We start from the raw sequence: 26860 nt of genomic DNA, 5'->3' as shown, positions 1-26860 counted from the left end.
CAGCAATTTTTTTAAACAAAAGACATGAAAATGCCAGGCTGTTCTGGGTATGCAAAAAAATTTTTTTTTTCTTTTCATACATATTGACAGTCAGAGGGGGGTTATTATTGAGAATATGGGCAAAGTTACTGCCAGTTTTCTGCTGGTACTCATGTTTAAAAAGAAACTATGGAAACCAGAAGTAGGAATATTAATTAAGTTCAAATTTGGAATGTTTGTCAGTAGTGGTTGAATGAATTCAATGAAGCAACCTGTTGGGTTGTAATTCAGTGTTTTGTTAGTAATTTAATAGAATGCTGAACTTTTCATAAATTAACAGGTTTCAGTAATCTTATTAAGAGGTTATATGTTGATAAGATTAGCCTTGGAATGTTGTGGGGTTATTTTCTTTTTTTAATTTTGATTAAAGAACTAGTATACATTTTCTTTCAAAGCCATATAATCTATTTGGTATTATGCCTGGTTCATTTAATGAGAGAAAAACATATTATTAAATATTTTGGGTCATTCATGCCATTTCAACTTGAGTGTAACTAATAAAGAATACATATACTACAAACATATTTATATGTATTATATATATATAAGCATCCAAATACATCCCTTTAAATTATGCCCTTTTATATTGAAAATAATAAAGATGTTTATAAAGAGAAAATATAAAATAAAAAAAAATAAATCAATAGAGCTTGCCAAATTAGGTCTTTAGAAAGTTTCTACTTGATTAAAGAAATATAAAGTGATACTTCTAAGATTAACTTAATTTTTGTTATTGTCGGAAAGATCAGTATTGCTGGGGGGAAGAAACCAAACAACTTAAAAATTAGTTCCATTTAAATAAGAAGGTGCACTCTCCAAATATAGGCCATAAACAACAACAACAACAACAACAACAACAACAACCCTAAATTAAACTGTATGACATGCTGGGGTTTATTCCAAATAGAAGGCAGCAGATGGTAACAATGCACTTCTCATAGATGGTAGGAGGGAGGCAGTCTTGTTTTAAGTAATGCTGTTTCTGGGCAATAATCCAAAATGCACAGTAGGCAGAAGTTAAAAGGAAGTGCTTGCTTTTAGGTTTTTAAAATATATCCCTTAATCCTGGGTGATGACTGACAATCATGATTTTGAGTATGAGGTGCCCTTCTTTAAACTGGCAAGTTTGATGTTATTTGTGTATCTAGTATGGCTTTTATTCAACTCAAACTAAATGGGAGCCCATGCAATTGATGCCACGTTTCAGAAGTGATTCCTGGCCTGGTAGTCTATTTACAAACGAGGAAGGACACTATCCACAGTCATTGTTGTCTCTTTGAAATTTAAAGATGCTAAAAGGCAAATTTAGTATTAAAATGATTCTTGCTGAGTAAGAATATGACTAGTGGATAACTTTTTTTTACATAATTTAATTTATGAGAAAAGAGGCAATCTACAACATTATACTAATCCTGGTTTGATCATTGCCATCTCTTTGTATTTATGAGTGATTAAAATGCTACCTTTTACTTGCTTTGTGGTTTTTGTTATGACATTAGGACTTCAGTGAAATTTTAGTGAATTGAATTCAAGTCTCTTGCTCTGGGGTACAAGGATTCTAGTCAACCCAATGTAAGAAGAAAGTAAATAGGTAGTTAAGTTTTTTTCTTTTATTTTTAAATTATTATTTTTATTTATTTTCTATTATTGTTGTTGTTTTTATTTTTATTTGATTCTATACTGTTTACCTCATACCATTATTGCAAAGTAAATTTAAAAGTTCGCATTACTAAAACTCAAGTAATCTATAAATTCTGGAAGGCAGATTTACAACCATGGGAAGAATGTTATAAAAAATGAATGCAGTAATTGTCACAAAACACCAGGGATCATGGATTAAATTATTGAAGACTTTTAAAGTGGGCAATTCAAAAGCTGATCCTTTTCTTATGCCATGACTAATAGGTAGGGACAGTTAAATTCTGATCACCACAACTGCATAAAATGCAATGTCTATTCAAGAGAGACAGATTTGGGAGAAATGAAGAAAAGTTATATATGAAGCCAAGCTGAGATGCAGACAGACATATACAGAGCACAAGAAAAACACTGCATTAGTGGAAAGTGGACAAGATTTTTGTAGAGATTATTTTCTATAACTTCTGCTGTGGCAGAGATAGGCAAGAAGTTGTATGGGGGAAATTCTTAGCTTTACTGGGAAGGAGGTTTTGTAGGCTTCTCTTATAAGTGCTGATTTCTGACCCATGTAAGCTGGACTTGGCTCCTATGCAGTAAAGCAACTCTGATTTTGAGGCATATTCTTAACTTAAAGACAATGATATTTCACTTTTAATAGCAGAAGCACAAAAATCTAGGCTCTATTGCAGTAGTGTGAATTTGTTTGCTATGTAAAACATCAAGTACTTTACAGGACAATGATGAAAGAATATGAAGTTTGAATCTGATGAGCACATAAAGAAGAATAGGTCACATCTTTTTTTATTACTTTAAGGTACTTTCTTCACAACACTGGCTGAGGGAGCAGAGATATTGTGAGAAACCGTAGTAAAATGTAGTGAGAATTGGCTCTGGAATTATAGAATCTAGATTTAAATTCTCTCTGTCATTTATTACCTAAGCAAGTCACAGCTTCCCTTGGTCTGACTTTTCCTATCTGTAAAATGAATGGATTGAATTAGGTGGCCTCCGAGGTCCCTTCTGACTCCAGATCTAAGTTCATATTATCCCAATTTTTATAAAGACACTGAGTTTCAGAGAGGTGGAGAGCCCAAGATCAGTGGGCAGTGTTAGAATTAGTATTCAAACCAATATTTCTGGACTTGTAATAATAGAATGACAGAATTTGAGAGTTGGAAGAGACCAAAGTAGCCCAACACAAAAAGAAATCCCTGGAGGACATAACTGACAACCTCATCCAACCTCTGTTAGAAGACGTCCAGAGAAAGGGAACCTACCATCTCTCAAAGCAGCTGTCTACCTTTGGACAGCTTTGATCATAAGGAAATTTTTCTTGGTATAAAACTCAAATTGGCCTCTTTGCAATTTCTACCCATTACTTCTGGTTTGACCTTCTAGGGTCAATTGAAACAAATCAATTCTTCTCTCCAAACGAAAACCTTTCAAGTCCTTGAACACAGCTCTCTTGTTCCCCTCTCCCCAGGTCTTCTCTTTCTAGAATTCAACATCACCAACTCCTGCAGCCAATCTGTACAGTACAAGTTCTCAAGACACTTCATCATCCTGGTTCCCCTCTTCCAGACACTCTTCAGTTTGTAGAAGTCCTTAAACTATAAGACCAGAATTTAACACAATTCTCCTGATGATATCTGACAGACAAAGTAGAGTAGGATTATTGCCTCCCTGTTCCTGGAAGCTATTCCCCATCTAGGCAGTCCAAGATTGAATTACCTTTTTTTGGTTGCTATGTCACAATCCTGACTCAGACTTAACTTTAAAGTTCACTAAAATCTATATCTTTTTCAGGACAATTTGTATCTAATTATGCTTCCTCTGCTTCATATTTATGAAGCTGATTTTTTTATTTACTCAAATGCCTGACTTTTCACTTATCTCTATTAAAGTTCATCCTTTTGCCTGGAGAGCCACAACCAAGGTAGCACAATTGGAAGCTGGGTCCTCTTTGGAAAGATTTCCTGAGTCATCAATTCCTCTAGTTCTGCAGCCAAATAAAGGACTCTTCGTTAAAATGAAACTCAAGACTCTGAGCATAGCCAGAAATAGGCCTTCTCCCTACCCCTAAGCTTCCATGTATTCATCTGGAAGCAGAATTGGAAAATTATTGCCCTTGTCACGCATGCTCTGTGATCCCACCAGGAGGGGCAGAGAATACTTCATGACCTTGTACACATGCAACAAATTCACTTCTCCTAGATTTCTAGAGAATAATTTTAATAAGCAGCAGTCTGCATTTTATAGAATGTAGGTAAGAGAGACAAAGAATTAATGTTAATTTAATGAAATATTTGTCATGGGGATAGTTTTCAGACATACCTGTGATAAAAAAAATACCTAAGATTAACTGGCTGAGTCAGGTACAGTCTTGTGGGCTGTTGTCCTCTGTAAAACTGTTGTAGGGTTAAGATCTGGGTCCTCAGCTCAAAAGCATCAGAAACTATTTTATAAATTTACTCAAGGATGATAAATCCCTGCTAATTTGATTCATGTTAACCAAAATCTTAAGTAACTGATTAATACAAGAGAATGACATTTGATAAACTTGTGATGAAAAAACAAAATTGGCAAGTAAGTTAGAAAATAAGGCAGCCAAGTGGTGCAGTGTGATAGAGTTTAGGCTTAGAATCAAGAAGACTCATCTCCATGAATTCAAATCTTGCCTCAGATACTTACTAGTTGTGTGACCCTGGGCAAATCACTTAACTATATTTGCTTCAATATTTTCTCATCTATAAAATGTGCTGGAGAAGGAAATGGCAAACCCCTGCAGTATCTTTGCCAAGAAAACCCAAATGGGGCCATGAAGAGTTAGACACAATTGAAAAATGACTAAACAATAAAGGTAGAAAATCATTGTATTGTCCAGTTGGTGCATTCTCTACTCAGCAGTGGTGTCTTTAGGAGACCAAATCACAAACCTAGAATTGAAAGAGAAGTATCTATACAGTGGATAAAATGCTTGAGGGAAGTCAGAAATATCTGAGTTCAAAATTAGCCTCAGACACTTATTAGCTGTGTAATCATGGACAAGTCACTTAACCAGTCTGCTTCAATTTTCTTGACAATAAAAAGGGATGACTAACTTTCTACATACAGTACCTGATGAATGAAGTTGCTCCTAAATACTTTTCATTGTAGATTCCCTGCTAGGCTGGATTATACAGACCTCTCAGGCTCTCACTACTTACCAACCTTTGCTGTCTACAAATTCTGAATGGACACCAGTTCCTGAATTCCTGGTAATCTTGCGTGTCTTCAAAGTTTGTTATATCATAACCTATTCCATTATTTGTTCAATATTTCTTCACCCATGAAAGGTAAAAAAAAAAATAGACAAAATGGAGACAGATTCAACATTATTCATGTGTTTGGCTTCATGTTGATTTGGGTAGGGAGAGCGAGCCACTGATGCTCTCTCTACCAATATGCTTACAATATTTTTTCCCTCTTCACTGTAATATAGCCAGGGAGGAAAAACCTTCCATACTGATTCTTCAATCTCATTATGCCCACTAACTGTCATCCAAGGCTCTGTCCTGGGCATCCCTCCTTTATCTTGCTATAGTCTCTCAACATGATTCTGAGATCTATGTATTCAGCCCTAATCTCTCTGTTGAGCTACATCATACATCTCCAAATACCTTTCAGATCTTGAATCACTTCTATATCTTAAATTTAAGCAGTCCAAAATGGAGCTTATTATTTTCCTCTCTCCTCATCCCCCAAACCCCACCTTCCAAACTTCCCTATTACTGTAAAGGACACCATCATTTTCCTAGTCACCCAGGTTTGGAACCTTGGCACCATCAATGATTTCTCACAAAGTCTACTTATTCAGTCCATTGTCAAATCTTGTCATTTCTACCCTGATGAAATTTCATCAGTGTTCCAGTCTCCATACTAATCTGGTTACCATTTTGGTTTAGGCTTCATCGCTTACTGACTAGATTTCTGTGATAGCACCCTGTCTCAAAACTCTCCTCATTTCAATAAAATATGTATTTGACCACACCATCTCCAGCAGTTCCCTATTACCTTTAGGATAAAATAGAAACTACTCTGTTTGATACTTAAAGATCTCCATAAACTTGTTCCTTCCTGATTTTCCACCCTTCTTTCATCTCAGATAATCATTAGCTGTATGACCCTGGGCAAGGGTCTTAACCTTTGTCTGAGCCATTTTCCTCATCGGTAAAATCTTGATAATAATACCTATCTCAAAGGTTGTTGTGAGGATAAAATTAGATAATAAATAATAAAATTACAAACCTTAAGCTAGTTATGATGATTAGTATTAAATAGAACAAAGATAAATTTATTTTAGCCTAATTAAGTTATTTTTCTACACAGAGAGAATTGTATTCACTTTCTATTCCTATTTATGGGCAATTAGGTGGCACAGAGGGTAAAGTACTGGGCATGGAATCAAAAAGACCTAAGTTTAAATCTGGCCTTAGAAACTTACTAGCTGTGTGTCCTTGGGCAAATCACTTAACCCTGTTTCCTTCAGTTTCCTCATCTATACAATGAGCAGAGGAGGAAATGGTAAACCCCAAATGGGGTCACAAAGAGTCAGACATGACTGAAATAACTCAGCAACAACATTCCTATTTATGCCTTCTTGACACATGTGATAGTCAAGGAATGGAAAGAACTGAGCTGCTTAATTCTGATTTTGCCACTTTTTCTTTGGGGGGGGAGTACAAGACAAAAAGGATTTTAATTTCTCTGGGTATCTGCTTCTCATTTGTCAATTGAGACCACTGAATCAGAAAATGACAAAAGATCTTCACTAGTTCTAACATTCTTTGATAGTTACTTTATATTCTCCCAGTACTTTTCATAATCTCAGTTGTCTGTTAGCTACTTCATGTAACATTTTTCTCAATCTTGCCTCCCCTTCCTCTAACTCCACCATTTTTTTCTTCTAGGGAAACTTGTATGTGTAAGCATCAAGGGAAAGAAAGGAAGAAAATCCTGAAAGCAGTGCCTTTGTCCCAAAGGTTGGCATCATCACTTTAGCTTTCATCAGTATAGCAGGGAGCGCCAATCTCAGAGCAGCACAAACAGATGTGACTCTAGAGCTTTAAGTGTCCAGTGAAAGAGGAATTACTGACTGAACTATAGACTGAAAGCAGCCAAATTCAGCAGTCCTAGGATTTTCCATTGAGACAGCTGATTTCTCAGAGCTTTGCATGAAGTTCCTGGATTTTGCTTCTTTTACTTTCAAAACTGACATTGATCCAAAGAACAGCAAATTTATATATATATATATATATATATATATATATATATATGACCACTGGTTTTAGACAGACTTTCTATTTGATCATTAGTAACTTAAAAAAATTTTAGGACTAAAATAAAATTATTTTCCATCTATTTCTCTTTTGCTGAGGGGCTACTAAAGGAATATTGTTTTTGTTGTTGTTTTTAATACTTTGAGATAGACTTCTAGTTAAGCTGGTGACATGGTAGGTTCCAGAGGAGCCCAACCCTCTCAACAAACACTTTAGCAAAGATTTAAAGGGGAACAGATGAAACAATGATAAAGAAGTCAGAGAAACTCCATCAATCTCTTTCACCCAATCTGCACAACATGAGGAACAGAAACTTTTGGTTACTGGAAGAGAGAATTTTAAAAGGGAAAGGAGGAAGATGGGCAAAATGGGTCCTCAAAGGAGACCTGACCTACCAGAGTAGCAGTTTGTGATAGAGACAGTCCTTCAGATGAATTATACAAGAAGAAAGGGCTGGGCAGTATAAACACACTTTGGGGTCCTCCTACCAGTTACTCCTAACCAGTACAGATTCTCAATACCTAGTGTGTGTCTTAAGGGATGGATAAAGAAAGTGGTATTCCAGGGAACCTTAGAGGACCTCAATCTCCCACTTCTGGTTGGGGGCCTGTCAGGGCTCCAGCTAGGGATGGAACCACATTTAGGTTGCTGACTTTACAAAAAAAAGGAGAAAGAGGTGCTGAGGCCAGTATCTATGACAGGCCACCAGGAGATGGAGGTAGAAGCCAGGGATTATGACAAAGTATAGCATATGGTATCAGTCACCAATTCAGAACTATGTTAACAGTATCATTAAGATTATAGAGAGAGTAGGGCCAAATACAGACTGCCCATCCCATTCAATAATGAAAAAGGGAATAGAGACTGATGCCTGGACAATGTTCTAATCCAGATTAAAGATGAGTAAACAGAAGAAAATTCCAAATACTATGAAAATATGTTATAGCCTGAGAAACCCAAGAGGTAAACTAAGAAGAACAGTATAACTCTATGAAAAGTATACTTAGTCCCTAAAATATGAAATGAAGTATTTAGCAATTTTTTTTCTTTTGAGATGGGATTTCCAATTGAAGCTGGAAGTACAACAGTCACTCACAAGTCCTATTCCATTACTGATCAACCCAGGAACTTTGACTATCTATTATTCCAGACTGGGTCAGGATGCTCCTCCAAGGCCATGCTGGAGGTTCCCATTCCTCGGGACTCACCATATTTATGCCAATGTGCTTAGTGTGGAAACCCAATCAGCTCAGTTCCTGCAAATCAGCACTCCCTAGCTCATGTGGTCTCTTAGCCACAGTTTCTCCAATAACAGTGATTATAAATGTGCCTCACTATGCCTTGAGTAATCAAAGTGGAAGGAGAATAAGTAACCAAGAACAAAAAGTGAAAACCTTTCCAATAGTAAACTGTTAAAAAAAAAAGTAAAGAGCAGTCTGTAATTAAATGAGACAACAAGAAATATTAAAACAAAATCAAAAGATCAAAATATTAAAGAAATATAAGTATTGAAAATGGACTTAGAAAGCAAATTGATGACAGGTTCTTTAAGAATCACTGGGCTGCCCCAAAACAAAGACCAAACCAAAAATGTGGATATATTTCAAGAAATCATGAAAGAAAACTGCCTAGACTGAGTAGAGCCAGAAGAAAAAGTGAAAATAGAAAGAATACCATTGTCATCTACTAAACAAATAAAAATGAACAACCAATTTCTAGAGCTTTGACTTCAAACAAAAAGATAATGTCAACATGCAGTCAGAAATAAAGAGTTCAAATACAAGGCAACCAAAGTCAGCATTTAATATTAACAATGACCTATGTATGTAATTTCAGGTTTGTAAAATGCTTTACAAATATTATTTTACTTTATTTTCATAATATCCCTGGAAAGAAGGATTTGAATTCGGGTCTTACTGACTCCAGGTCCAACCCTCTATTCATTTTGCAACATAACTGCCATGAAAGAAACTCTTAGAATTATATATATATATATATATATATATATATATATATATATATATATATATATATATACTTTTTAAAGGAAAAAAGAAAAGGTGAGCATTAAAAACTATTTACCTTTAAAACAGTATAATCCTACATGGAAAAAAAAAAGATGTCTTTTTAATGGATTAGAAGACTTTCAAATATTCCTGATGAGAAGAAAAGAGCTGGGTAGAAACTTTGAAATTCATACCCAGGAAACAAAAGAAATCCACTAAGGTTAATATGTATGTTCTATGCAAAGGGACTAAATGTTGAATAAATGCTTATATTCTAATAGGGTACAATGGGATAAGTGAACTTTAAGGATACCAGTCTGCAAGGTATACAGAGGGAGTAAAGAAAGACAATTGCAAAATCTGGATATGATTTATTCTACTTTCTTGATTTTAACAGAGGAAAGAAAAGGGAGAGAAAAAAAAGAATAGATTAGATTACATTAAGAAAGGCAAAGAATTATGTGGCTTCACAAACAATCCAATTTTTATCTAAAAAATCTTAGAGGTGGACTAGATGACACAGAACATCTCTTCTAATTACAAGTATATGATACTATTACAAATTCAAGAAAGATTCTGTAAATATAATTGTGACTTATTTGAAGGTGGTAATTTTCTAGATAGCTTACTCAGGGGTATCATGGAGTGTAGTAAGCAAAGAAAGACTGCATTTTGATTGACAGAGACATGTGACACAGAATCACATGAGAGCCTGATTTAACATTCCAAGGGTTGGTGTGGTTCCAACTGAAAACAGTCTTCTTGCTGAAGATTTGGTTGTAGCTGTAATTTTCACCTATCTACAAGATATCTGGCCCCTGTAAGATACCAGCTTGAGGAGAGATACTGCTTAAACAGACTGTTGGCAGCTAGAGTGAAGATCAAGAAAAGGAACATCAATCTCTACTGGGAATGGATTTGGACTTTACCTCTGGGATCGTGGCCCATACCTGGACTCTGTTAGTGGGGTTCCATTTGGGGGGAACTTAACTTATTTAGCTTAGGAAGTTAGCCAATAGGATAATTATTAGGGGGAATTAGTTTTGGGGATAAGATTTAGAAATTTCCTTTCTCCTTGTTACCCTCATTTCTATCCCATTTCTCCATTAATAAACTCAAAATATTCAGAAGATTCTAGGTTCGTCTCCTAGCTGGCTTGCCAACTGTTATTATGGGATGCTTATGGGGAAGAAATAAGAGGTAAACGTCTAAACCAGCTAGAACTAGTATGCCAGAGCAATTATTACATTATCAGTGAGAGTATTTTCACCTCAAAAATAATCAGCAAACACTAAAGATCATTTCACTTATTGATTTATTGTTTTATCTATTTTGGGTTTTTTTTTTTGTTGATTGTCTAGATCTGTCTAGAGTGTTAATAAAACAAATAAAACTGTAAAATATGTCCTGTGATCATTTTTTTTGGAAAAAATGATTATTAAAAATTTACCAGAATGCTCTTGAGTTTATTCCTCTATTCAAATTATGCTATTTCTTTACTTTGGTCTTTCTACTAGCCAAATATTTCCCATCTTCTATGGTATTACAGCTATGAGTTGCAATCATCCCCTGTTCACCTCTTTACCTCTTTTTTTTTAACCTTCTAACTGCTCTTTTGTTTTGTTATTTTGGTTCTTATTTGACAGGATAACATTCCTTGGAGGCAAGTAACTTTGGAGGGAATTTTTAGCTTTTCAAAGTGCTTTTATATCTATTAAATCACTGTATTCTCATAAAACTGTAAGATAGATAGGATGAGGATTATTATTCCATGTTGGTGTACAAACTGAGATATTAGGCAGTTAAAGCCAAGGTCATTCTAGTGGCCAGTCACAGATTGGGAATAAAACCCAGCTCTGACCTCCATGGAGCCCCATATTCTTTCAAATTGAGTCATGAAAAATGAATGTTAGGTGGCATTATGCAGAGTAGTGAGGAGGGAAAGTAGGAAAAAAGATGACTGAGACCTGTTGTAAATTTAAGCTGTGTTCTATTTCCTTACTGTGTCTGGTAAGAACACTAAGAAGGGTAAGAGGAATCATAATTACAATAAACTCAAGAAAACTATTTTTTTAGGAAAGAAAACAAGATAAGAATTGGGCTTAGAAGAGGATACTTTTAGAGACTATGGGGAACTGGGAGCAAGAAAGATCATAGTTTGAGTAGTAGATAGGGTCCTAGTCATGGCAGAAAGGATGACAAGAACAAGAAAAAAATGTGAGCTTCCAATTCCAATTAGGGTAGGGGAAAAAAAAGGCATCAGTTTCTGGAGAGAATTAAAGATTATCTTCTCACAGAAGAATAGTTCATCAGAAATCAAGAACAAATGAAACCACTGGAAGAAAAAGGAAGAGAAAAGACTATCAAAGGTAAATTATCTAAAGAGATCCCAATATCTATAGGGACCTAGGAGGAGTTTATTGATTATAATATGCCCTTGTATAGACTTTGGTAGCATTAGAACAATTAGGTCAGCATTCTGTCATTTGTAGAAAAGGATTTGCTAGAACTGAGATGTTTTATCCTCCTTGACCATAAGGTTCATGCTGTGATGGAAGTTCTGATGGATGATACAAAACCTTTTATTACAGAGATGAAAGGGGGGGAAGGCTCCACAGGAGATCTACTCTGATTTTGGTGGATTTGATAACCAGATTTAAGAAATGAAGGAATCAGTGGAAATTCCCTTCACTCATCTTGAATATTATAAGGAGATGGGTATTAAACCACTTTAGGAAGTCATTCTCTATGGCCTGCCTGGCATAGGTAAAATCTTCTAAGACAAAGCTTTAGCAAACCAGATCTCAATGACCTTTCTGAGTTGTTGGTTCTGAGTTTGTAACTTGTTTGAAAATTGTTCCAACTAGCTGAGGAACATGCTCTATCAATTGTCTTCATTGATTAAATTAATACCATTGAGACCAAAAGGGATGCTTCAAAATCAAGTGGAGAAATGGGACTTCATTGAACAATGTTAGAATTGTTGAATTAGTTTGATGGGTTTGATTCTAGAAGAGATGTGAAAGGCCAAGGATATATTGATCAGAAAATTGAGTTCCCTTTGCCAGATGAAAAGACCAAGAATAACCTCTTTCAGATTCAGACAAGCAGAATAACTCAGGCAGATAACTGTAGCTTTAGATGATCTGATGGTAGATAAAGATGACTTGCCTGGAGCAGGTACCAAGGCAATTTGTACAGAAGTTGGTTTGGGACTGTCTAAGACAAAATGCAGAATGAAAATAGCAAATGAAGACTTCAAAAAGTCTAAATATAAGAATATATATGTAAATATATATGTGATATGAGAAATAAGAAAGAACAATAAAAGGACTCTATCTTTAAATGAGACATGCTGCCTTCATGAGAGTGTAAAAATTAAATTAGTATCTAGTAATAAAATATTATATTTTATGAGGTTTATTAAGGATTATTAGAAACCAAGGAATAAAGAAGATATAAATAAAAACCACATGCCCATGACTGATTAGCCCATTCAAAATCCCTCACTTGGCTTAGTTTAGCTTACCACTATACTTCCTACATCATTGCAATGGCAGAGAGAGAGCGTGGGAGGCGTTACTGCCAGTTAAATATCAATTGTGATCTCTCCAACGTGGAGACTCAGGAGAGATTATAGGGAATTCTGGGAAATACCAAGGACTTCTGGGGATTGAAGTCCAGGGTTCAAAATCTCCATTTATACAAGAGTTGCTGGGAACTTTCCAGATCCACTGAAATAGTAACACTGGAAGAATTAAAGGGGTATGAATGTTCCAGTAGGCCTTTATGAGCCAGGTTTTGAAAAATATATATTATTCAGAAATGATGTGTGGGGTACCCATTGAAGTGTGCTGTTCTTTTGTTCACTGTTTTGTTCATACAATAAACATTCTATTTCAAAAGGAAAAAGGAGAACAAGAACAAGAAGGAAGGGAAGTATAAAACCAATACAATGTGGATATTTGGGGCTCATTCTTTCTAATATCTTTAGGTTTGGAGAAAGATGAATATATTTCATTTTTATTATAATTTGTGTTTTAAATTTATTTTTTTTTGGCCTGGAAAAGATTTTAGGGAGTGCATAAATATATGAAGCCATTCTTTCTGTATACATGCAAAAAAAAAAATCCTTTACCTTCTGTCTTGGGATCAATACAAAGTATCTGTTCCAAAGCAGAAGAATATAAGGACTAGACAATTGGGGTTAAGTGACATGCCCAGGATCGACTGTCTGAGGACACATTTGAACCCAGAACTCCTTGTCTTCAGGCTTGGCTATCTATCCACTGAGCTATCTAATCATCCCTTCTCTATACATCTTAATGTTGAACAAAGACAACATAATATTTCTCTAATGGAGACAAAATATTTCCTTCTGAGGAGGAAGCTTTTAAACTACCATTTCTTTCCTCTTCTTTCTCTTTCCTAACTGAATTAGAGAATAAGAAAAACCACCCTTGAGGTTAGTATAAAAATGATATTCTTATTTATTTAAATAACCTTGCAAATATGCATTTTTATGAGGCTGCAGCTCTGTGAATCAAGATCAATATTATTTACAATTTAACTCCTGAGTATTATCATAGTTTGGAAGGCAGGGTAGTAGTTTTGCAAGGACAGAAAAGCAGCACCTATTGCAAATATTCCTAATGAAGGTTACAGACTCTCATGCTTGGAAGATCCCAATAGAATAGCATGTAAAAACAAGGAGAGCTAGAACTTCTGGGTTTATATTGATGAATTATACTGGAGTACCATAGCAATATATTTGGAAGAAAGGAGAACAAGAGATGCATGTTTGATAACCTCTTTGAGGCAGGGTCAGTATAATTCTGGCTTTCTATCTGGCTTCTCCTGCTGAATTGTGTGTTTTCCTGGAAAAGAAGTCTAGGTGATCTAAAATTAGGCACCCCTCCCCACTCACAATTGGGCTCTAGATCATAAAGTAAGTGACAGCTATATTCTTGACCATACCAGATGAGACCTTCACTTTTTTTCCTGTTACTGTTAGGACATCAACCCTTCTTTCAGTTAGAATTTGAGGGACCCTGACACTGAGAGAGGTTAATTTGGTTGTAGAAAAGTGTTTGGGGCAGCAAAAATATTTTCATATCCATGTTTTGTTTTTACTTTAATAACTTTACCCTAAACGTCTGGAAGAAAAGCTGTTATAAGATAACATCTGTCCCAAATTTTGGATATTAGGCTGAAAAACTTTTGTAGTGAGAATTTTGCAATGTCATTTCTTTACATACATGAATCTTAGTGAAGGAATTTCTTTTTAGGAAGAGTTTGCAAGTTTGGCCCTGGGAGATCATCTCTAGGAAAACAGTAATCTCCAAAGTTAGTTACAGACCAACATTCATTGATAATTGAGATTTAGTGTTCAAAAATGAACTACTTGTAAGGAGTTTCTACTGGAGGAGATAAAAAGTATGTGCACAAAAAACTACAGAATAAACTTAAAGCTAATAAGTATAAATACATCCAATGTGGTTAAATTTATGCTAGTTTGTGAGGAAGGGTACTAAAAGCTGGGGGATATTTGGAAAGGCTTCATACAGAAAATGGTGTCTGAGCTATATCTTGAAAAAAGGAGAGGAACTCTGAGGGGGGAGTAGAGAAATGGTGTATTCCAGGTTTGAGATGTAGCCAGTACAAGGATACAGTGACTGGAGATGGAGCATCTTAGATGAGGAATAGAGAATTCATTGCCTAATGTGATGCAATCCCAAAGAGTAATAGAAAGTGAAGATGGAAAGATAGTTTAGGACCATATTGTACAGGGCTTTAAAAGCTTAGTAGAGGGGTATGTAGTTTATCATTGAAGCAATAGGAAGTTATTGGAGCTTATTGGATAGGGGAATGACACGGTCAGATCTCTTCTTAAGAAAAAATCATGTTGGTAACTCAAGTTCTGCTCAGTGAATTATTCATGGGTCAGCGAACCAGGATGAGAAAAATGATTCTAAGATTACAGGAGGACTGAATTGACAGACAGACACACAGGCAATCTTCTTTGAGCAGTGGCAAAGTTTAATGATTTGGGGTACATACTTTTTATAGGGAAAATGATGTAGGCTAAGGGATTAGGTAAGCCTTTTGCAGGAACAATGGTTAGTAATGATTTATAAGATGGAAATAATGGATTTAAATTACCAGGTGGCTTTGAACAGTTTTCTATAGGATAATAAATCATAGGTAACATGTCAATTCAACATGTCAACATATGACCCAGTTTTGTATAGAATACTGTATGTTCTTCTCATAGAACTCCTGCATCAGTAATTTTCTTGGCAGAACAGGGAAAAGTTTTCTTTTCTTATCTGGGAAACAGGTTACATGCTTTGTGATTTCTAAATTATGATTTCCCAGAGACCTTGCAAACTGGAGTGCATTGGGTATTCCACAGCTTAAGTGGAATAGATGCCCCTAATCCTCTTATGCTGTTCCCACTGATATCTATGGATTGGGGAGGTGAGAAATTTAAATTAGGGGTAAGTTAGGAGACTATTATAATAATTTAGGTGACAAGTAATCTCTGAACTAGTGTAGCTTTTTGAGTGGAGAGAAGGGGTTGGCTTCAAAAGAGTTGTAGGGGTATAAATCACAAGATTTGGCAATTGATTAGGGTGGTAGAAAATAAAGAGTTGAAGATAGTGAAGAGGTGGTGAACTTGGGAGATTGGAAGAATGGTAATGCCTTTGATAGAAATATAAAAGTTTAGAAGAGAGAAGGGTTGAGGAGTAGTGATGAGGATGATGATGAATTCAGGTTTGGACATATTGAATTTAAGATGTCTCTAGGACAGTTAGTTTGAACTGTCCAATAAGCAACTAGTAGAGAGACTAAAGCTCAGGGTAAAGTATGTGGCTAGACATATATATGCATATGTATACATATAGGTATATCTAGTTATATACATTTTTATATTTATACACATTCACACACATATCTTTGCATTAAATGCAGAAGGATGATAGTTAAATCTGTGGTAGCTGATGAGAATGTAGGGGGAAAGGCCTAGGAGAGATCCCCAGGGAACATTCAGTTAGGGAGATTGATAATAAGTGATCAAAAGAGGCTGAAGAGTAAGGGTTAGACAGGAGGAGGACCAGCACAGATTAATGACATAAAAACTCAGAGAAGAGCAAGTATCCAGGAAGAAAGGATGATTAACTATATAAAATACAGCTAATTGGTCAAGAATACTGAACACTGACAAAAAACCACCAGCCCCGACAATTAAGCCACCACTGGTGGAAAGGGAAATAACAGTTTCAGTTGAGTGATATCAGAAACAAGATTGCTCATGTGAAGTCTCTGAAAATGGAGAAAATGCTTAAGAACTCACAACCAGTACATATTTTATCTGAGAAAGAGGTTGAAGGAAACCTGCCAATTATGTATGACTACAACTTGTTCTGGCAGAAACAAATGACACTATGGTGATTGATTGAGTTCATTGTCAAGACCTTCAACAAAGAACCTGTTTTATGGAGAGACTCTGGTGTTCAAGGGGCACACAAGTTAGCAGCTAGATGTAAAACTACATCCTACTTTATTGTTGAGAAACAAGATAATTTGCTTATAGAATAGCCCAAGAGAGTAGCAGAGACCTTGTAAAGACAACTCATCACAATTTAACTTCTTGCCCAAGGAGGGTTAATTGTACACTCTGGTGAGCAGGAGGAAAGAAGTGATTGACAAACTGACCTAGTGGATTCTGAGTAAAAGAGACTCACCACCAGTTAACACAGGTGGTATGAAATGACTCAGAAAATGATGCTTCAAGCATACCCAGATACCCAGAAGCAGAAACTTTCTTGCTTAGAACTTTAACTGTAGAACCTCTGAACATTCAGAAACATTCCCTAGAGCCTAGAAAAGCTTAGAGTCAGCCTTGACTCCCAATAAGTATAGGTTTAGTAATGGAGATCCTATAGATCTGATGATGCTCATCCCATACCATTAATCAGATTGGTTTTAGAAACAGATTGTTCAGCTAGCCACAAGAGAAATAGATATATCCTATAAATGAACAAACTAACTTATAATGTTACAACTAAAACTTATAACCAAATGACAACGCTAATGTTTGTGCATGTAATGGCTGCCTTGCAGGTAATTGAATATATTTGTTATTGCATATGTTAATAACTATATGTTCTGAATTATGCTTCTGTTTCATCATTTTGGTATTCACATTTTATTTTAGGTAGCATTTCTTTTAGCAAAAATGATTTTGCTGTTTATTTGCATAAGCACTAATACTTATTCATTTTGTTATTCTGAAGGTTCTACTGATATTGCTATGGACTTTTGTTGTTGCTGCTGCTATTTATACTTATTTGCTTGTATGTTTCAAATATGCATGGAGAATGCTTTAAATTTGTCTTGCATGTAATTAAATCACTGAAGCATTCTGTCTAGAGATGCTTAGTATTATGCTATGTCTATTGCCTGTAATGGCTACTATATCTTTGATGCAAATGGTACCATGGAATGATCATTTGGAATGTTGGGATAATCCCCTCATTATTTTAAATGTTAATGTCTTGATAGTGGTGATGTATATTGACAAATATCAAGTATATGTTAAGTATGATTTTGTAAAGGACTGAAAAATTTCTGACTCTGAAGAGGAATATAACCCAGCTTTGTCCCAATTCCATGGAAAAGTAATCAAGGTATTTAAGTTAGCTAGGCAGACTATTATTGGCCTTAAAGAAGCATCTGAGGAAAAGTCAAGAGGGCAGACATAGAGTAGACCCCTTGGAGTTAATGGAGGGTCAGGATGGAGCATCCCCAGGACTCCATTCTATCTCATTGAAATGATTGCCACTATAATATGCAACTACTCATTGGCTTCAGCCGGAACAAGATGCCCCCACCACCACCCAGGTAATCTTATCATTTAACCCAATCCTTGATTGATTCTATCTCTCTCAGCTTCCTCTCACTTCTCTTTGGAGGGCTGGAGGACAGAGTATTAAACTCCTCCCAAAGTCTTCCTTTAGAGAGAGCAGAAACCAGACTCTCAGATCATTCCATCTTGCATATGCTGTCCTGCCAGGTTTCAAGACCATGTAACAAGATGCTTCTACAGTAGGTACCCCCTGATGTCCCCTCCACTCCTCTCTCCCCACCTAATTTCCTACCTCCTTTTGTGGTTGTATCTCCCTTTAGATTGTAAGCTCAGTGAATCCACAAACTGTCTTTCTTTTTATGAATTATATCCCTACCACTTAGCTTAGTGCCTGGCATGTTGTAGGTGCCTGATAAATGTTTATTGTATTGAATTAGTTTAACTGCTGAGCTAGAACTGTGGTGCATTCAAAAAACACTAACCTATCAATGTGATCATGTTTTGCTTTTCTGCTTAGCTTATAGCATAGGAATCCTATAAACTGATGACCTGACATATGGCTATGAATATTGGCCTCTGTTCTTTTTCCCCTTTGCATTTGTTCTTTCCCAGTTTGGGGTGAACGTATATTGGAGATAATTACAGGCTTTTACAAGTTAGAATGGTAAGTCAACAGAGGTACAAGATTTAGAATCCATTCCAAAATTTGTAGTCAGACATGCTTGATTTGACAGCATAGCTCAACAATTGATTGACCCCAAAGTCAAGATGTCAGGCAAGTAATAAAAGTCATTCAGTAACTCTCTCCATTGGCTACATTGACTTTGAAAGTAAACTTGGGAGGGGTGCAGCTGGGTATCTTAGTGGATTGAGAGCCAGGCCTAGAGATGGGAGGTCCTAGGTTCAAATCTGACCTCAGACACTTCCCAGTTGTGTGACCCTGGGCAAGTCACCTACCCCACATTGCTTAGCCCTTATCACTTTTCTTCTTTGGAACTGATATATAGTATTGGTTCCAAGAAAGTAAGGGAGAAAGAAAAAGAAAGAAAGAAAGAAAAAAGAAAGAAAGAAAGAAAGAAAGAAAGAAAGAAAGAAAGAAAGAAAGAAAGAAAGAAAGAAAGAAAGAAAGAAAGAAAGAAAGAAAGAAAGAAAGAAAGAAAGAAAGAAAGAAAGAAAGAAAGAAAGAAAGAAAGAAAGAAAGAAAGAAAGAAAGAAAGAAAGAAAGAAAGAAAGAAAGAAAGAAAGAAAGAAAGAAAGAAAGAAAGAAAGAAAGAAAGAAAGAAAGAAAGAAAGAAAGAAAGAAAAAGGGTGGAAGGGAGGAAGGGAGGAAGGGAGGAAGGAAGAAGGAGAAAACTTGGTAGGACAAATGCTTTGCAGAAACTCCTTTAAGAAAACAACTCTGTTAAAGAACAAATCGTAGAAACAATTAATAACTTCATTGAAGAAAATTACAATGGTGAGACATCCTTTCAAAACCTTTGGGATGCAACCAAAGCAGTATTCAGGGGGAAATTTATATCCTTGAGTTCATATATAAACAAATTAAGAAGGGCAGAGGTCAATGAATTGGGCATGCAAACTAAAAAACTAGAAAGTGAACAAATTAAAAATCCTCAGATGAAGACTAAATTAGAAATCCTAAAAATCAAAGGAGAAATTAATAAAATTGAAAGTCAAAGAACTATTGATTTAATCAATAAGACTAGAAGCTGGTACTTTGAAAAAACAAATAAAATTGACAAAGTACTAGTCAGTCTAATTAAAAAAAGGAAAGAAAAAAAAAACAAATTGACAGTATCCAAGATGAAAAGGGAGACCCCACCTCTAATGAAGAGGAAATCAAGGCAATCATTAAAAACTACTATGCCCAATTATATGGCAAAAAATATGGCAATCTAAGTGCTATGGATGAATACTTACAAAAATATAAATTGCCTAGACTAAAAGAAGAAGAAATAAATTACCTAAATAACCCCATATCTGTAAAGATTAAAATTTAGGGGAGACTGAGGCAGGTAGAAATTAGTTTCTCTCTGCAAGGAGTATTATATTTTTAGAGGTTTATTGAAGATTAAGGATTAAAGAAAATACAATCCCATATCAGAAAAAGAAATTGAACAAGCCATCAAAGAAGTCCCTAAGAAAAAATCCCCAGGTCCAGATGGATTCACAAATGAATTCTATCAAACATTCAAAGAACAGCTAACCCCAATACTAAACAAACTATTTGACAGAATAAGCCAAGAAGGGGTTCTACCAAATTCTTTTTACAACACAAACATGGCACTGATCCCAAAGCCAGGCAGGTTAAAAACAGAGAAAGAAAACTATAGGCCAATCTCCCTAATGAATATAGATGCAAAAATCTTAAATAGGATACTAGCAAAAAGACTCCAGCAAGTCATCACAAGGGTTATCCACTATGATCAGGTAGGATTCATACCAGGAATGCAAGGATGGTTCAATATTAGGAAAACCATCCACATAATTGACCATATAAACAAGCAAACTGACAAAAATCACATGATTACCTCAATAGATGCAGAAAAAGCCTTTGACAAAATACAACACCCATTCCTATTAAAAACACTAGAAAGTATAGGAATAGAAGGGCCTTTCCTAAAAATAATAAACAGTATATACCTAAAACCATCAGCAAACATCATCTGCAATGGGGAAAAACTCAAAGCCTTCCCAATAAGATCAGGAGTGAAACAAGGAAGCCCATTATCACCTTTATTATTTAGTATTGTACTAGAAACACTAGCAGTAGCAATTAGAGAAAAAAAGAAATTGAAGACATCAAAATAGGCAAGGAAGGGACCAAGTTATTGCTCTTTGCAGATGACATGATGGTCTACTTAAAGAATCCTAGAGATTCAACCAAAAAGCTAATTGAAATAATCAACAACTTTAGCAAAGTTGCAGGATACAAAATAAACCCACATAAGTCATCAGCATTTCTATATATCTCCAACCCAGTTCAGCAGCAAGAATTAGAAAGAGAAATTCCATTTAAAGTCACCTGAGACAATATAAAATACTTAGGAATCTATCTGCCGAGACAAACACAGGAACTATATGAACACAACTACAAAACACTCTCCACACAATTAAAACTAGATCTAAACAATTGGAAAAACATTGATTGCTCAGGGGTGGGCCGAGCTAACATAATAAAAATGACCATCCTACCCAAACTTATACATCTATTTAGTGCCATACCCATTGAACTACCAAAAAACTATTTTACTGAATTAGAGAAAACCATAACAAAATTCATTTCGAAGAATAAAGGATCAAGGATATCCAGGGAAATAATGAAAAAAAAAAATACAAAGGAAGGGGGCCTTGTAGTCTCAGATCTCAAATTATATTACAAAGCAGTGGTCATCAAAACAATTTGGTACTGGCTAAGAGACAGAAAAGAGGATCAGTGGAATAGACTTGGGGTAAATGACCTCAGCAAGACAGTCTATGACAAACCCAAACACCCCAGCTTTTGGGACAAAAATCCATTATTTGATAAAAACTGCTGGGAAAATTGGAAGACAGTGTGGGAGAGATTAGGTTTGGATCAACACCTCACACCCTACACCAAGATAAACCCAGAATGGGTAAATGACTTGAATATAAAGAAGGAAACTATAAGTAAATTAGGTGAACACAGAATAGTATACATGTCAAACCTTTGGGAAGGGAAAGATTTTAAAACCAAGTAAGACTTCGAAAGAGTCACAAAATGCAAAATAAATAATTTTGACTACATCAAATTAAAATTTTTTTGTACAAACAAAACCAATGTAACCAAAATCAGAAGGAAAGCAACAAATTGGGAAACAATCTTCATAACAAAAACCTCTGACAAAGGTCTAATTACTCAAATCTATAAAGATCTAAATCAATTGTACAAAAAATCAAGACATTCTCCAATTGAAAAATGGGCAAGGGACATGAATAGAATTTTCAGTTAAAGAAATCAAAACTATTAGTAAACACATGAAAAAGTGTTCTAAATCTCTTATAATCAGAGAGATGCAAATCAAAACAACTCTGAGCTATCACCTCACACCTAGCAGATTGGTCAACATGACAGCAAAGGAAAGTAATGAATGCTGGAGGGGATGTGGCAAAGTAGGGACATTAATGCATTGCTGGTGGAGTTGTGAATTGATCCAACCATTCTGGAGGGAAATTTGGAACTATGCCCAAAGGGCAATATTTGATCCAGTCATAGCACTGCTGGCTTTGTACCCCAAAGAGATAATAAGGAAAGACTTGTACAAGAATATTCATAGCTGCACTCTGTGGTGGCCAAAAATTGGAAAATGAGGGGATGCCCTTCAATTGGGGAATGGCTGAACAAATTGTGGTATATGTTGGTGATGGAATACTATTGTGCAAAAAGGAATAATAAAGTGGAGGAATTCCATGGAGACTGGAACAACCTCCAGGAGTTTGCAGAGTGAGAGGAGCAGAACCAGGAGAACATTGTACACAGAGACTGGCACATTGTGGTACAAGAGAACGTAATGGACTTCTCCAGTAATGGCTTTACAATGTCCCTGAACAACCTGCAGCGATCTACGAGAAAAAACAAAAAACAAAACTATCCTCAAGCAGAGGACAAACCGAGGGAGTAAAAACACCGAGGAAAAGCAACTGCTTGACTACAGAGGTTGAGGGGACATGATTGAGGAGAGATGCTAAATGAGCACCCTAATGCAAATACCAACAACAAGGAAATGGGTTCAGAGCAAGGACACATGTGATACCCAGAGGAATTGCGCATTGGCTAGGGAAGGGGTGGCGGGGTGGGGGGGTGGGGAGGAAAAGAAAATGATCTGTTTCCAATGAATAATGTATTAAAATGACCAAATAAAATAATGTTTTAAAAACTAAAAAGAAAAGAAAAGAAAAGGAAACAACTCTGAGGTACCACCTTATACCTAGCAGATTAGCCAATATAGCAGTAAAGGAAAGGGATAAATGTTAGAGCAGATATGGAAAACTGGGACATTAATGCATTGCTGGTGGAGTTGTGAATTCATCCAATCATTCTGGAGGGCAATTTGGAACTATGCCCAAAGGACTTTAAAAGACTACCTGCCCCTTGATTCAGCCATACTACAGCTTGGTTTGGACTTCAAAGAGATAATAGAGGAAAAGACGTGTACTAAAATATTGATAGCCACACTCTTTGTGGTGGCAAAAAAAAAGGAAAATGAACTATCCATTGATTAGAGAATGGCTCAACAAATTGTGGTATGTTATGGTGGTGGAATACTATTGTGCTGAAAGGAATGATGAACTGGAGGAATTCCATGTGAACTGGAAAGACCTCCAGGAACTGATGCAGAGCAAAAGGAGCAGAACCAGGAGAACATTATACACAGAGACTGATACACTGTGGTACAATCGAAGGTAATGGACTTCTCTACTAGCAGCAATGCAATGATCCAGGACAATCCAGAGGAACTTGTGAGAAAGAACACTATCCACATCCAGAGAAAGAACTGTGGGAGCAGAAATGCAAAAGAAAAAACATGATCCATTGCGTGGTTTGATGGGGATATGATTGGGGTTTTGGCATTAAAAGATCACTCTATTGCAAATATGAATGATATATAAATAGGTTTTGGACAATGACACATGTATAACCCAGTGGAATTGCTTGTCAGCTCTGGGAGGGGGGAGAAAAGAGGGGTGGGAAAAATCACAAATCATGTAACCATGGAAAAATATAATAAATAAGTAAATAAATCATTAAAATAAATAAAGAAAATGTAAAAAGGAAAAAAAGAAACTCCTTTAAATTTGGTCTCACTCTTTCCAGGGTCTGAGGTGATACAGAGGAAAGTATGCCCCTAGGTGTTAGGGAGAAATATTTTATAACTTCTATTCTAATTATATATTAAAAATAACTATCCCTCTGTGAAAGCAAATATATGTTAATTGGTTAATTGACACTGAATCACTTAATATTAACTCAAATTGACAGCATTACAGAAGATATCTACCAGCCTCTCACAGGTATTCCTAGAACATTGAAGAGCAGAGGTGGTCTTGACCTAGGGGACTTGACACAGTCAAAACATATAAACAACATTAGCGTTATTCCTCTTTTGAAAGCAATTAGAAGGAAAACTGAGAAAAAAGTTTATGTTGTGAGTAAAATAGAAAGTCACTGCTTTCTGAAACACTTTGGGGTGGGCCTATTACCATGGGTACCTAGGGGTGTCTTCTATTGAATGGAATTACAAGGATGCCACAGAACATGCACCAACTTTAGCAATGTCCCAGCTGGCAAGCAATCATTCTTGTTTAGAGGTAAAATGTTCCTGGCTTGGCTCCTACTCTCTCCCTGGAGGTTAGATAAAATGAGTTCTTAGCTATTTTGTTTGTTTGTTTGAATCCTACCCAAGGCTTCGTTGGCACCAGGAATTCTGGGTAAGGAAACATCTTCTCTAAATGATGACTGGCAACTTCTCTGTAATTTAATACTAATTGCCCAGGGCGGTGAGAAAGTAAGTGTCTTGCCCCGAGTCATGTGGCCTATATCTGTCAAAAGTGTGACCCTGATCTTCCTGCCTTCAAGGTTTGTTCTAGCCACACTGTCTCTTACCATCGGGCTTAAAAAGCAAACAAACAAAAAAACCAACATGAGTACTTATTAAGGCCTCTACGTGGCATAATGGTTAGAGAGAGAGTCTTGGAGTCAGGAAGATTCTGGTTCAGAAACTTACTAGCTGTGTGATCCTGGGCAAGTCATTTAACTCTGTTTCTCTCAGTTTCCTCATCTGTAAAATGAGCTGAAGAAGGAAATGGCAAATTACTCCAGTATCTTTGCCAAAAAAACTCCAAGTCAGATCACAAAGAGCTGGATACAAGTGATACAACTGAACAAAAAAAGCCCTAATAGTAATAAATCATCAGTTCTCAAAAAATCTTGTATATGTGATACTTATTTTCCTTTCTACAATTTTCTGGTTTCCTTCTCTTTTTGTCATTTTTTCTCCTTTACATTCTGCAGAATGTAGTCACATGATTTCAAAATTACTTTTAAAAGTTGATGCTATGCTTCTAGAAGCCAACTACTTCATAAGCTGTGTCAGCTAAAGGTCTCCCCACCAGTTAGCCAGAAGTTTTTGCTGTCATATCTGTCCTGTAAATTTGAGTAGAAACTGTAATTAGATGTAAGTGGTCCTATTCCCACAGAAATGAATGGCAGTATCTAGGGAGAGACAACTGTTCCAAAAGCTTTTGGCTACCAGTGCTCTACAAGTTAGCAGGATAGAGGAAGGGCCCAGATCCAGACTTCTGTCGGCCTAATTTTATATCTGTGGAAGCACAACACAAAATCCAGTTCTTTGAATGCCTTGCTGTGATGGTTACTAAGCCAAGTGCATTCCAGACTTTTATGTCAGTGGCCCCTCCTGGGAAGGACATACTACTTGAACATCTCTGTGTGTTCTTTTCTTTCCCCAAATCATCTATTCTAGATGAAAAAAAAAAGAGTTGAAGTTTTGAAAAATATCTGGAATCTTCCCTTAGAAAAAGTCCCAAATTCATTCTTTTATAACTCAGTGTTTGCATTAAAAGATAGTAGCTTAGCTGAAAAAAATTGGAGGCAAGACATTCTTACTGTTTTTCAGTAATGTCTTCTGTAGATGTAATGTGTCTTCCTTTACTTCCTAATGTAATTATAGTTTCATCATGGCATTTTGCTAAAACAGGTAAACAAATATATATATATATGACATCTGAAAAGCAGTGTGCCATTGTTGACAAGGCACTGGGTTCAAAAATCAAGAAAACCTGGGTTGAAATCCTGCCTTGTGTGAGCTATGTGGCTCTGGGCAAGTGACCTAAGCTCTCTCTCCCCCATTTTTCTCATCTATAAAAAGAGAGTGCTGAACTCCATTATTTCTTTTTTTTTAAATTATATTTTATTTGATCATTTCCAAGCATTATTCATTAAAGACATAGATCATTTTCTTTCCCTCCCCCCACCCCCCATAGCCGATGCGTAAATCCACTGGGCATTACATGTTTTCTTGATTTGAACCCATTGCTATGTTGATAATATTTGCATTAGAGTGTTCATTTAGAGTCTCTCCTCTGTCATGTCCCCTCAACCGCTGTATTCAGGCAGTTGCTTTTCCTCGGTGTTTCCACTCCCATAGCTTATCCTTTGCTTATGAATAGTGTTTTTTTCTCCTAGATCCCTGCAAATTGTTCAGGGACATTACACTGCCACTAATGGAGAAGTCCATTACTGAACTCCATTATTTCTAAGATTCCTTCTAGCTCTAAGTCTATGATCCGAGGATCTTATGCCTGGCATTGCACTAAGTCTTTGGCAGGGCAGAGTGGTGGCAAGGATGCAATGCAGTATACAGTGTTGTCCTTGTCACTGAGGAGCTCACAGTCTGATCATGGAGATGAAAGATAAAGTAACTGAGCTGTTGATGTGTCAGGTAATAAATCATCAAATACCAAAGGGATATGTACAGCTAGTAAATATGATAAGGGATCAGACAAAGAAGAAACTGACCAGTTGGAGTTGAGACTTGAGCCAGGACCAATGGGTACAAGATGCAAAGAAGCCAATTTACACTTTCTAAGAATTAGATATATTTTAAAGTGGAATGTTCTACTTAATGATAGAGATTTTCCTCACTGGGGGCCTTCAAAAGTGAAACTGGAGGACTCTTTGATGGATATTACAAGATTATAAATTTAGACCTTGAGGAAACCTTGGAGTCATCTACGCTAACCCTCTCCCCAATTTACAAATGAAGAAACTGAGCCCTACAGGGTTATAGGACATTCAAGGACAAGTGACAGAGGAGGAGTGACAGAGAGAGGATTTGAAACCAGGTCTGTGGTATCATATCATTTCTATATTTTTCAGGTAGTGCTTGGATTGGATCAGAGATCAGCAAACTTTTGCCTATGGTCCAAATTCAGCAATTGGCCTCCTT

The 26860-nt window shown here is 36.1% G+C and overlaps 1 pseudogene; it reads left to right on the top strand.

Moving 5' to 3' along the window:
* The first annotated feature begins 115 nt into the window (after positions 1 to 115).
* Positions 116 to 26860, top strand: part of LOC100617084 (26S proteasome regulatory subunit 4-like) — a 182881-nt pseudogene continuing 156136 nt past the window's right edge.

Source organism: Monodelphis domestica, chromosome 1 (assembly GCF_027887165.1).
Source record: "Monodelphis domestica isolate mMonDom1 chromosome 1, mMonDom1.pri, whole genome shotgun sequence".
In the NCBI taxonomy this organism is placed as follows: domain Eukaryota; kingdom Metazoa; phylum Chordata; class Mammalia; order Didelphimorphia; family Didelphidae; genus Monodelphis; species Monodelphis domestica.
Note: the sequence above shows the minus strand (reverse complement) of the source record. Positions and strands in the feature narration are given on the sequence as shown.